General features: G+C 37.6%; 1 non-coding gene across 1 annotated transcript; it reads left to right on the plus strand.

Moving 5' to 3' along the window:
* Nucleotides 1-3,207: 3,207 nt before the first annotated feature.
* On the plus strand, nt 3,208-4,809 carry LOC104437780. The gene is made up of 2 exons (XR_005549172.1): nt 3,208-4,060; nt 4,203-4,809. It is a non-coding gene; the product is annotated as a dehydration-responsive element-binding protein 3 (transcript).
* The last annotated feature ends 9,150 nt before the right edge of the window (nt 4,810-13,959 follow it).

The following is a 13,959-nucleotide window of genomic DNA, read 5'->3' on the forward strand; positions in this document are numbered from 1 at the left end:
CTGGTGAAAAGATTGGGCCGATTTTTTTGATGTGGCTTTTGTTTTTTTAATAATTTTTAAAAGGTTAAATGCTATAAAAAAAATACCCTTAACTATTTTCTATAATGTCAAAATTTTCAAATTTATACATTTATTGTACACTTGCCTTCTGTCAAAGTTCTGTAAATGAAAATCGTAGTATTGACATGACACCCACAAGGTTTAACTGAAATAAAAATGACATTGTTTTAATTAAAAAATATGCACTGCCTTGACCGGAAATTAATGTGTCACATATATACAAGTTTGAGAGTTTTTACTATCACAACAAATAAATTTAGAGTAAACATATCATAGTGGATATAGTTTAAAGTTTTTGATTAGTGCACATAATTTGGAATTTTTTGTGATTTTTTTCAAAGCAAGATCTTCATATTAATTATAATTCTTTTTTAAGCAACCTATAAATTAAATTGTTTCTTTGTAGGCTTTGTTGGGTGGCTGAGAAACCGAAGCCAAAGGGATACCAGGGCTCCGTAAAAGTTGGTAAAAAAAAAAAAAAAAAAACTATACATATATCGTTATTTTCTGATTTGAAGTAAGGAAATGATATGCATTTATGTCCCAAATAATCATGATCAATTTTATCCCAAAAAAATTGAATTATCACCAAATTTTATTATAGGTACACCCTAGGCAGCATATGCTCCGGAAGATTCTTGTATCTTTTTCAATTTTTTGTTTCTATTCTCCTCAATTTTCCTTTCAACGATAGGAATCGGCTCGAGATGGCTCGTACTTTCAAGGTTAAATTTGGATGGGGTCCATTGCGAAGAGCAAATCGAACCAAAATTCATAATTTACAAAATGAATTCAAGGTAAAACAGAATTTTCTAATGGTACGCTCTCAGGGAAAAAAATAATCCTAAAAAAAAAAATTAGAAAATGTTACTATGCTTTAAATTTGATAATGGAAGATTGGGTCCTCATGGAAATATCTAACTTCTCGAGATGGGACAGGACGAGTATGGGCCTCAAGTTCCACCTAAATCCCAATTTATTTAAAACCTTGCTAGAGACAAATCGTGCAAAAAATGCAAATATAAATCATTATATATACCTACCTCACAAATATTTGATGCCGGGGCTCTCGACTCCTTGCTCCAAGAAGTAAACTCTATTTTGTTCATGAAATCAGTCTAAAGAGTATAGCCATTTTCTTTAAGAAATAGACTGATTCTCCACAAATCATCTTCACACGAAAACATAGGCTCTAATTATTTCGAGAAAAATGTGACATTCTTGAAAAACATTTTTCAAGAAGTTATTATTCAAGAAAATGATATATTTTTCGATATTTGGCTGAAATATAAAAATGAACTATAAAATATTTTCCATCATTTAGTAAGAAAAATATGATTTGATTTTTCAAAATAAACATATATTATTTGGACGCTAATGACTTACACATCTGTAATCAGAGAACCAGGCATGGGAATGAAGGTTTCAAGATCTAGCCTCGATGGACCTAGGCGCAAGTCTCGAAGACCTAGGCTTGGGCGTCAAGGTCTTAGGCCTGACCTTGATGGACTAAGACCTTGACGGACCTAGGTATGGGTTTCGATGTCTCGAGCTTGGCCTTGGTTGACTCATGTGAGCGCCGACATCTTGGACCCAGCCTTGATGAACTCGTAGCCTGAGCCCAAGCAATGGAAACCAAGGCATGGCTTGGGCATAGAGGTCCCCAGCATAGGTGCTTAGGTCTCAAGCTTGGTCTTGATGGATAGAACCCAAGTGCTGAGGATCGAGGCACTAACACGGAGGTCATAGTGCCAACTTTGATGGATCGGATCTTGAGCATGGGGTCTCGAGCCCAAGCAATGTGGACTTGAGCCCGGCCTCAATAAACTTGAGCTGCGGTGTTAGAGATGGGGTATGAGCAACAAGGTCTCGGGCCTAGCCTTTGTAGACTCGAGCTTGGGCGTCGTGGAGTCATGCAATGGTATAAAAGTCTAAGGCTTGGCCCTGAGTGCTAGTGTCTCAAGCCCAACTTTTTGGCCTCGAGCTCGGCCTCAATGGACCCCGTCAAACCTGGCCTCGACCCAAGGCCACCGTCAAGGACCCAAAAGCAAGCATTGGAGTTCTCGTGCCTAAATGTAGAGTAAATGGTTACAATGTTGATATTTAGTCACTTTTGGAAAATCATTTTTCTAGTTGTTGACTAGGAAAACATTTTCTGTTAACTCATTTTCCTAAACAATAGAAATGTTGAAATATGAGAAAAATGTTTTTTGTGAAACAAACGTAGTCTTACAGAATGAATGTAATTACCAACAATATAAATAACTTAATGTTAATATCATAAAAAATCTTAAATTGATATATTTATAACAAATTTATTCCTTTAATTTTTAACCACAAAAAACTCAAAATTGGTATATTTGTGACAAATTTATCTTTTATAATTTTTTTTTGAATTTGATTACTAGTAGAAAAAATTACAAACTAATTAACTTAAATAAATAGACGGTAAAATCCTAAACCGGTATATGTGTCATTTAATTCAGTAATTTGCATGTAAAATTTAAAATAAACAAACATAGGGTAAATTTATCATAAGTGTACCAATTTGGCATTTTTAGTGCTCAAGAAATTAGTTTGAGATAAATTTATCACAAATATACACATTTTGGGTTTTTCGTGGTATTAAACTAATAATTTATTTATGTTTTACTATTTTACCCTTTGCCTATGAAATGAGACTCCTTTTGTATGTATGGTTTATCAACTTTGCCCCACATCCACGAACTAGTAACCATCTATGGATAGGAAAACTACGTATCATCATATCTCTAAGACCTTTGGCACGAAATTAAGAACTAAATATTTTGAACCCCATTATCATAGCCCTTAGTAATTCTGGCCTAGAAAGTTTGACTTCACATATATAAGACAATTTCGGATGATGTGGTGAATAAAACAACTCTAGGTTTTTCTGAATATCGATCGCATGAGCTCGATTATTAGGAATCGTCCCTTCCCTCTCTTGTACTAATTAAGATGTGTCGGGATGATAATGATTGACGTCCGACGTCGAATCATGCAATAGATACACAGTTTTAGTAAATGTGCAGCAATTCTTTTTTCTTTTTTCTTTTTTTGGGGTGTGCTAATGAACAGTGGGCAATGAACTTGATAGAAAGGGGGATAAACAAACAGTGTCCAGGGAGAGAGAGGGAGACCAGCTGGGTGGAATGCAGAGAGCCAAAGACAAGTGAAACCCTTTGTTGTAGGCGTGTAGACTGCGTGGTTTGCTCGGCACTCTTTTCAACAGTGTCTGCCTTAGCGACCCTCTCGACCCTTGTTATAAAAGGCGTTGAGCCGCTCACAGGAAAAGGATGGAAGCAGATTGAAAGAGATAGTCCAAGCTCTCTGCCTCTCTCTCTCTCTCTCTCTCTCTTCTCTATCTTCATCTTCGTCGTCTTGATCGCTCTCATCTCGCTCTCGCGAATGTTGTCTCTCGTCTTCTCCTCTGTCCGCCATTCAAAGATCACCTATTCTTTCCGTTTGGTTTGCGGTGACTAAGAACTCTTTCTCTCTCTCGCTCTGTGTCACTCTTGCTTTCTCCCGACTTTTCTGGGATTGATGAAAATGGCGGAAAGATCGAACTCGTCGGACCCGGAAACAAGCCCCTCGAACTCACCCTCCACCTCCTCGTCTTCTTCCTCGTACTCGCCCGACCCGCGCCGCCGGGCCGGCTCGCCCGCCGCGGCCCGCGACCCGTCGAGATCCTCCAAGCGGAGCAAGCACCCGGTGTACCGCGGGGTCCGGATGAGGAACTGGGGCAAGTGGGTGTCGGAGATCCGGGAGCCCCGCAAGAAGTCCCGCATCTGGCTCGGCACCTTCCCCACCCCGGAGATGGCCGCCCGCGCCCACGACGTCGCCGCCCTCCACATTAAGGGCTCCTCCGCCTTCCTCAACTTCCCCCACCTCGCCGCCTCCCTCCCCCGCCCCTCCTCCCTCTCCCCGCGCGACGTCCAGGCCGCGGCCTCCCTCGCCGCCCACATGCCCGACCACCAAGGTACGGATCACTTCGCCAATGCTCATCAAAGTTCCGGGCTCGGCCTCAGCTCGATGCTTATTTCGAGTCACGCTCGACCATGTCGATTTCACAACTTTGTCCGTATGTTCCCGGAATCTGACGCGCAAGCATGAATTGACAGGAACGGTCGAGACCTTGCGGCCGACAGCGGAGCTCGACTCTCAGCACTCGTCATTGCCCTCGAGGTCGCTGTCGTCCATGGTGTCGGCGATGGACATATCGGCGACGGTGGAGCTGAGCGAGATCGTGGAGCTGCCGAGCCTCGGGGCCAGCTGCGACGAGCTGGGGGCAGCGAGTTCGCCTTCGTCGACTCCGTCGGCGCCGAGTGGGGCTACTGCTACCACGACGACTACCAGCCGACGTGGCCGGAGCACCTCGAGGACTGCGGGCCGTACGACTGCGGCCATCAGACGGCGGCGCTGCCCGAGAGCGGTGGGTCGCTTTTGTGGGATTATGACTGAGCGAGTGGATTTACTGTTGGTGAGAGAGTTTGTGAATTTGTGTGAAAAGAAAATGATTTTTTCCCTTTTTTAATGAATTATGGTGCTTTTTTTTATTATTATTGTTATTGTCCTTTTCATTTTTTTTTTTTTTATAAGTTTTACCGAGTCCTTTTGGTATTTTCTTTGAAAGGGCCGGTCAAAGGTGTGGTGTTCCTCTCGCACGCTCGATCCACTAACGCGTTTGGATAAATTTCTGCTGTTTACAGATTCTCTGTGTTCATGTGACTTTGGGGGAAAAATATGTTCATTTTTTTATTCATCTACAACATTTTCTCATTTTGTTCTTTTTTCTTTTGCCTCTCCCATTAGCAAAATTAAGAAATAGTCCCAGAAATATATGTTCATCACTTTGGTTTATCTCGAAATTTCATAATTTATTACTCATGTCATATGCATCTCGACAAATATTAAATTTAAATTTGAAATGTACCCTTTAAGATTGACTTGGTTCTTAATTTTATTTTCTATTTTATCTACTTTTTGGTGCTCTATTCTGGGTCTTCGTCCTTTACAAATGAGTTGGACGCACGAGAGAAAATGAGAACTTAGTTGACTTGGCCTGCAAGCTGCTAAGCAAAGAGAACACTGCTCGCCCCACCTCAAATCATTTCGAGTTGTCCATTCGACAAGAAAAATTGGGATAGGTTTCAAAAATTGCAATCTTTCATGCTGTTATACATCTAAGCAAACTTTTCCGCCATTCCAAACATATATGCCATGGTTCCTTACCCCGACAGGGTACAAATATCTAAATTAATTACGAAACGAAATTCCCCCGCTTGTATGTTCACCCTCACCTCACCTAAAACAAAACTTCGGTTTACTAACCTTTCCCAAGCATCCTCTTCTCAATGTTTCAGCCTTCGCTATATTTTGAAGTATTTGTCAAATGTCCTCGAAAGCACCTGTCCCGAATTTTTTTCCGCTAAAATTCTTTGGGTCTCGTACGAAAATTTCGATGATTCCAAAGAGAAGTATAAACGTATGCGTGAAATGGCAAAGATTAAAGAATTCTATTTATTTGTTTCCAAAAAGTTAAGCTATTGACAGCGACCCTTTTAATGAGGACAAAGAGGCAACAAGTTACGTCTGAAGGCTGAATTATGTGAGTGCGTATATCGCCATTCTCATTTTGGTGCTAAGTTATGGAATTAAAATACAAACAAAGAAAAGAAAACGAAAATGTTGCGTCTTTTCCCAACTGGGAAAGGGGAAAGAAAAAATTCGATTGGAATAGACAAGGAGAAGAGATCATAGGCCATTTCTTCTAGGGCGTCCACTTGTTCAATCATCTTCGTCATTTATCCAACAAAAAGAAGCTTTGGAACGAAGATATGGCCCCTTTTGATCTCCTTTTCTTGCTTTACGACCTCTCGTGCTCTTTTTTTCTCTTGCTTCACTTCCCACACGCAAAAGCTCTCTAGAAAGGCATCCTTCTTTGTCACCCTTTATTTATTTAAAAACTAAGTAATTGAGGGTCATGGCGCTATGCGGTTTATACATAAACCGGAAATCTTTTGATAGAAGAATGAGAAATTTCCTCTTATATGATCGCTATATCGCGTGTCGTCGATCGAGATTTGCTACCAATGTATTTGTGTTAAACCCTAATTTCGCTTTTATCGAATAACTTGTCAACTATTGGTTGATTCGTTCTTCTCCACTTTTACATGATGCATGAAGAAGCAAATTAGACTCTTTTGAGATCCAAATGTAAAGTTGGCAGAGCTCATCAATATAATATGAGCATCGTGATCGATTTTTTATAATGCATATGAGTGGTACATCTCGTTGGCCATCAATTGGACCGCTAAGCATCTGGTCATAGAGTGTAAGAGTATGGTTGAGAAAGAGACAGCAGGGCCTCTTCTAGATCTCTCTCATCTCTACTTTATATCATCATCTCCACCTTCGATTTTTCTAATGGAATTTATAATCTGGGTATTTGGGTGTCCCTCAAGATCTTCTCCTCGTCTTATTGTTTGATTAAACATTTAATGAGCGCACGACAATTAACAAAAATTGATTTTTTGCGGTTGGCCGTTTCTGCAACACCAGCAGTAGCACCACACAAAAAGCTTCGTGATGTGACAGCATATCCACGCATTGTTTGGTAGCTAAAGAAAAAATAAACTAATCCAAGAATATGAATGTAGAGAATCAGTAATGAGTAGATGATTCACTTTTATGAAACAGAACAGTATGCGATCATTCTTGATTAATCATAACCCAAGGTTTCTAAAATGAATTTATTGGAAGTTAAATATTGCCGTTACCTTTTGTGGGTGCATGACTAAATGTAGTATGCCTAATACCATTCTTTATTTTCTTTTCCTCATTTGATGAAAGAGAAAAACAGATTTGGGGGCTGGTGCAATGGATGACAACAAATGCCAAAACATAATTTAATGTCTCCGTTTGCTTTAGTGGGGCTCTTAATCTTTGATTTGGTGGGCACCATAGGAACTAGGGCAACCCTAAAACTACCGGGTATCTAAGAAGGGTTGACTATAATTGTATGAGGCAATCTAGCAATGGCTAAGTATTCGCTTGGAAGCTTTTGATAACAACCCTATCCAACGAGGACTAAAAGTAAGTGATGGTGTCAGAGGACCTGAATAAGGAATGCTTCCTGATAGGCTTTTAAGATGGCGAAAGAGGCAAGAATAAACGGAATTGTGCACTAAATAGGAGGAGGGCACTCCTATAATATATATGTGAAATTGGAATGAACTCAGTAAAGGCACCTTTCAATGTAATGACGATGTTTAGTATTGGAATTGTAATGTTAAGTATGTTCAGGTGAGACCACCACCAAAATGGGTGGTCTTTAGGAAAGTGCCCAAATTGTACACCAAAAAACAAAATCGTGAGATTCAATATGGGACAAGTTAGAGTAGCCAATATCTCGAGTAAGTTAATTTAGAAGCGTCACACTTTCACTCCTACATGGAAACAAATATAATGTAAATACATAACAAAAATATTTCACTATTACAAACGAACGAACGAACAACAATCCACCATGAGAGCACAATGAGATTTCCAACTCGAGTTCTAGACCACAACATTGTACAGGTGAATCTTCTGTGACCCCCTCCACATATAATAACCTTGAGACAAAATGGATACGAGATGAATCATGTACACCAGAAAATTTCGGAGCCCACCTTTGTTATCTCTCTCCCTGTTGAACGTCGATATTTTTGCTCCTGTTGAGATCCATTTGTACGAGAAATCTCTCCTTCTTGACCCCATATGTGATCTTCCCATCCTTATCTTTCATTTTCCTTTCTTTTTGCTTTCTCAGTTGATCTTCTAATCTCTAGACTTGTCAATGATAAAAAGCGAATCGGAACCTTCAGGCCACAAATGCATGTAATAATTTGGCATTAGATAGGCCATCTAGAGGTTTACTCTCTTTGTTGTTTAGGTGATCAAGTTGGATCGTATTTTGTTAGGAAAGTAAGAATGTATTTTTCATGCTTTGCCCATTTTCCTTACCCCAAAAGAAGAAAAAGAAACAGAAGAAAGAAAAACAGTTTTCGATTTCGTTATCAATTATTTTTAGAGCAAACCTGATATAGGAAGATAACAATTTTATTTAAATACTACTTAGATATTGCGAAGTTGAGTGTTGAGTGTGCAGTTTTTTTATTTAAAAACTTAAGTTATTAGAAAATTAAACGGAATACATGCTTAAATCATGATAGCTTGGCTGCGATCTCTTATTTTCGAATATGTATGTCCTCAGTTGAAGTTAGTCGCCCTTCTTTTGGATTTTTTTTCTTTAATACCCAGAAAGATTAGGCCTTGATAAGAAAGCAACTATCAAGAATCCATAATTAAGTTCGATTATTTCGAGTAACCTAATTTTTATATTCCAGCAACCTATTTTCGAGTACCTTCACAATTCTGAAATGCTTTTCATATTTCCTTACCATTGTTAAGAAGGCAACTATCAAGAATCCATAATTAAGTTCGATTGTTTTTCTTAATTATGGATCATCTAATTATTACAATGAGTTAACCTGCTCACGCATGCTAGTATAGAGGGCGAGTCAACATCATGGTCTCATCATCTTGCGCGAACATGTAAGAATGTTATCTCGAATAGAAATTATATTGCCAATCTTGTCATTCTTCAAAACCCGATTGGCTTGATTTGCTTGATGAATTGACTTGACACTGTTCTGATTATACATCATATCCTAGGCATTCCACAACATTAGATTGTATCACTAGACGATAATACTATCATCAGGTTACTACGCAATCCTTAATGCAGCTAATTATTTCATAACTAAATACTATCCAAAACATAATCATTAATAGGAGGTTCATCTTTTTATGTCGACAAATGAGACACGCTGACAAGCTGCTTCTCTTTATGTAAGTTCAAATTGGCGAGTTGCCATGGAAAGATTCTTTGTGATGGCCTATTAGGGCACATGCTGGATTAATTAAGAAGAGCATATGCCTAAATTAGGATCCTTTAATCATCCCACCAAGAAGCCATAATCACTAGTTAATTAATTAAACATGTGTGGCATCACATCTCCTTTCTTCATCAATTAAACTAACCCCAATCAGTGACTAATTAGTATCATTCTGGATTAACAAATAAATTCCATTTTGACAGTTCAGTTGCCCTAAGTGGGGCGATGGATCCCACGAGATAATGCATGATTCTGGCCTCAAAAGGTACGCTCAATTGTTGGGATTTCGAATGATTAGTCCCGTTGCTTTAACTCCTAATTAAGCCTCAAAATCACTTGAGGTCCGGCACCTCGACTATTAAATCTCGAAAACTGTCAAGTCAGGGTGCCTGAGAAATCGAAATTTGACAAAGCTTCCCTAAAGAGATATGATTAAAGAAGACAACTCGTGAATAACGATGTGTTGTATGGAGACAACGGGACCGATCAATCTTGTCCTGATTAATGACCAACGTTTGTTAGTTAGCCCTAGCCAATGATTTGAATTGAACTAGTATTTTGGTTTGATTGGGAAATAATTAAAATACGAGAAGAGTGGGATTAATTATCATGCCAGTGAATAATAACATTGAAATAACATTGAAGCTTAGAAAGAATATTATCCATCACATGGCTCTAAAAGTTTTATTTTTTGTCTTGGAGAAGAGAAATGAAAACAATTATAGTGAGGTAGTGGTATTATCTATGTCGAATGTCAAATCTTGTTTTGTAAAAACTGCGGGCTAAATATACCACAGCCTCTGGGAAATCCATACCCGTCGTAATCAACTTAAAAATTTCTCCCACCACAATCCGGTCCATCCTCATCCGAATCTAATTGATCTAGGTGGACTGGACGTCGTTTTTTTTTAAACCACTAGAACTGGTGGTCTGGAAGGGAAAAGTTGACTCGATGATCAATTAGATACCTTTATTATTGTAGGTAACATTCACATACCCATAAGTAAAATTGCACATGAAATCGACCAAATTGACCGGTTCTGGAAATGCATTTTAGCATCTCGTATAAGGTTTAGGTGGTTTGACTTTGATGCCTTGGGTAGGTGCAAAAATTTAGGGTTTGAAGATAGGTAATTTTGGAAAGAATATAATTTTTCGAAAAATAAGGAAACGAGAACAATTGATGTGAAAGTGCAAATTAGTATCCAAAACTAAAACTAACCTATGTATTTGGCATTTTAAAAGTAGAAGTGCGTGAGTGGTGGATGAGATATGATATGTTTTTCTTGTACTTTTTTTTTTCTTTTTTTTTTTTTGGGTAGATGGGTATTTTCCATATATGGAATGCCCTTTGCACAATCTGGTCATTTTGAAGAAGCCGTACTCATGAATAAGAAGAGTCCAAACTGGGATTTTATCCTCCGTTTCGGCAGGAACTTAGCCAAGAAAGGTTGAAGACGAAAGACTTTTTAGCTTATCAGATCGACTTAAACAAAGAAGGAAAAAGTTGGGAAAGAGCTAGTCCAAATGAAAAAGAAAAACTATATTAACAAAAGACTGATGATTGATGAAGAGCGGAAATATATAATAAGTATATATTTAAAGCATAGAAAGGATAGGAAAAATAGTAATTTAAGTAGAGGCGAAAAAGCGATATTCTAATCCTGATAAGGATAGAGAAATGTTTAGTAGACAATATTCAATAATTAAATCATCGTCCGAGCTACCGAAATAATGGTCAAGGCCTAAAGTTGTGGCCAACTAAAATAGTGAGTTGTAATTGGAAAGTAAATCTCGATAAGAGAAATCAGTCAACATAATAAATATCCTTAAGTTCTAGATAACATCCAAGGACCATTATAATGAATTAGCAAGGTGGCCCTTTAGACAACTAGGAAAAGTGACGGTACAGACGCTCTTGAATGTGCAACCACTCCATGCATCAATTAAAGTATCAATACGAGGTTTTTAGAAATAAACTGAAAAAAAAGATAAAAGCATTTTAAGTTTTTAAAATTTACGAAATAATTATATGCAATTTTACATGTCAATGTTCTTTTAAAAAAAATGATTTGGGTATTTCCATGTTAAACAAGCATAACATTTTGAAAGTCGAAGAAAAGAAATTAAAAGTAAACAAAAGGTGAAAGTTTATAAAACAAACTATTGGCACATTGAGAACGTGCTCTTTCTAGAAACAATTTCTAATTAGAAATAGATTTTCTATTTTATTCATTGAACAAGTTTCTGAGCAAAATACGCATTTGATAATAATATTAAATTTCTTACTCTCGAGCAGCGGTCGGCGAGTAGCGGCGGAGGGCAATGGATGGTGAAGGATAGCAGCTGGCAAGGGGAGGCGACCGCTAGTGGATGGGTAGTTGGCTCGTAGCGAGGGCAAGCAGAGGACTGCAGCCTGTGGGGAATGATAGAAGATAGCGGATGGCTGTAGGCAGCAGTGGACGGCAAGCTATGATGGGTGGCGCCCTACTAGTACCAATGGCAAATAATAATAAGAGTTTTTATTTCTCATTTCTATTACAAACTTATTTCTAAACTAAAAATTTGTTTCAAATATAGAAAAATGAGATTGAATTACCAAATGGATTTTTATTCCAACCCTATTCCTAGGAACATAAAAATAAATATGATAAGATCTAGAATGGTTATTATGCGCATCATGAAATGTCAAAATAAATAAATAAATTGAACCAAAGATAATTAGTATCTTTATATTTTTATATTTATTCTATTGTGACATCATGTGTCATTGATACATCGAAAAACAAGTGGATGATATATAGATCTATGTTGCAATTTATAATTAAATCTAAGCTTCTCTCGTCACATGCGATAACTTCATGAATTATGAGTGGCTAATGTATGCTTACTGTTGAAGAAGATTTTTTCGCTCTTTATCAATGACATATCTAGGATATACCATCACGATTTAAGCATGTATTATGTTTTATTTTCTAATAACTTAAGTTTTTAGATGAAAAACTGCACACTCAAGACTCAACTTCGTAGCATCTAAGTAACTATCAAATAAGTTTATCATCTTCATATATTGGGTTTCTTCCGAAAAAAAATTGATAACGAAACCGAAAACTGTTTTTATTTCCTTTGAGTAAGAAAAAAGGGACAAAATCCGAAAATTACGTCCTTACCCTTTTAAGAAAGCATGATCTAACCTGATCCCCCAACACTAAAGAGAGTAAATCTCTAGGTGGCCTATCTAATGCAAGATTATTACATGCATTAGTGACATGAAGGGTCCAATTAGCTAGCCAATTTGCACATACATTTTTCTCCTTGAATTTTTGGAGAATCTCGACCCGTTGAAGATATTTAAGCATTTTTATAATTTGGGAAATAAGCGTGTCACCAAAGTAAAGAGACTGAAGTTGATTTCCAAATCAAAGAAAGCTGAGAAAGATCAATCTGAATAGAAGGCTTGAGAATCCCCATTATTGTAACCCCTCCCTTCTCTCTTCTCAACGGTTTTAATGCATTCAAGCCTTGGTAATGTACACGCAAGTTTCTTCCACATTTATTGATGTGCAAACGTACGTTGGCCAGTATCAACACACAGCTGTGTTCATTTTTTGCCCCTAGCTGTTCGCACGTCGCTCGATCGGTCCTCATGACAAGAAGTTAAAGCCATTGAAAGATAGATTGATCTATCGACTCTGACTAGGGTGGTCCCTATTCACATTCAATCAAAAGTATATTTATAGTCTGTCTCCGGCGTGCAAACTAGACGGAGAACGACGGTTTGTACGGTCGGAAAAATGAAAAATAGGACGAACATGAATTGATCTAAATAGAAAACAAATATCAAAAGAGCGATGAATTATTTGACGAAAGCGACGCATGTACTTCTTTCACCCTTTTTCAACCTTATAAATAGATAGGGTCGAGGAAAATATGACCTTTTCGTCCCTTCTGCACGAAACGGAGCCGGGGGGGAATTAGCATGCCTCGCTCCTTTGTACATTAGACAACCCCAAATCACCTAAACCCTAGCGAACCTCCCTCTAGGGCTCTACACATGCCAGAAAAGCTTATTCATTTAACTACGCAACTAATTATGGGTGTTATTAATTTGCCCCTTAATTGGTTATATGTCCCAACCATGTGGAATTCATCGTGGAAAAAGTATAATTCAAGTACAAATTTCCATTTTCTTTTCCTCCCAAAAAAGGGAGAATCTGGCAAAGTCATCGTGTCCTTAGGTACCTCGTCTTTTTGTCACAGTGATAAAGATTCTCATTTGACAATTTTGATGTGAATATTGCTTTTTCGAGTGGCATGGAAAGTTGAGTTGTGGGGCTTTGATTAGATGCCATCAAAGCATGTAATTAAAGTGTAATTATTGCGCAATTATTGCTTCTTCTTCTTTTTTTCCCTTTCATGATATCGTTGTTTGAGGGACGAAATATTTGAAGGAAGAGAAAATTTCTAATTATTCTCGTTTATATCTATGTATTTCATTTTCGGAGCAAGATTTTGTTTCAATATTATCTCATGAAAATTGAAAAGGATTTTGAAATTAAAACCCAATGAATAATAAAGTTTAGTGTTCCCATATCATGATAAAATCGAGTGTGCAGCTGAATTCTCTTAAAGTTGGAGTTATTAAAAGATACGATTAATTTGTTTGAAGTTTCTTAAACACAAGTCACACGTGTGACATTGTAAGTTCACATTTTGAAAGAATAAATTTAATATTGAACTAAATTAAATTAGGTGCCATTACTACTGCGACAATAAATAATTGCTAACCATTTCTTCAACGCTATAGTATATTTAGTCCTCAATGAATGTATATGTACTTATGTTCATGACGATTAGTATGACTCAAAATCTTAAAGTTGAGAGGTCAGCTGATTTCTCTAAAAAGTTCAAGAAGAATATGAAGAAAAATCAGTGC

This window comes from Eucalyptus grandis, chromosome 3, assembly GCF_016545825.1.
Source record: "Eucalyptus grandis isolate ANBG69807.140 chromosome 3, ASM1654582v1, whole genome shotgun sequence".
In the NCBI taxonomy this organism is placed as follows: domain Eukaryota; kingdom Viridiplantae; phylum Streptophyta; class Magnoliopsida; order Myrtales; family Myrtaceae; genus Eucalyptus; species Eucalyptus grandis.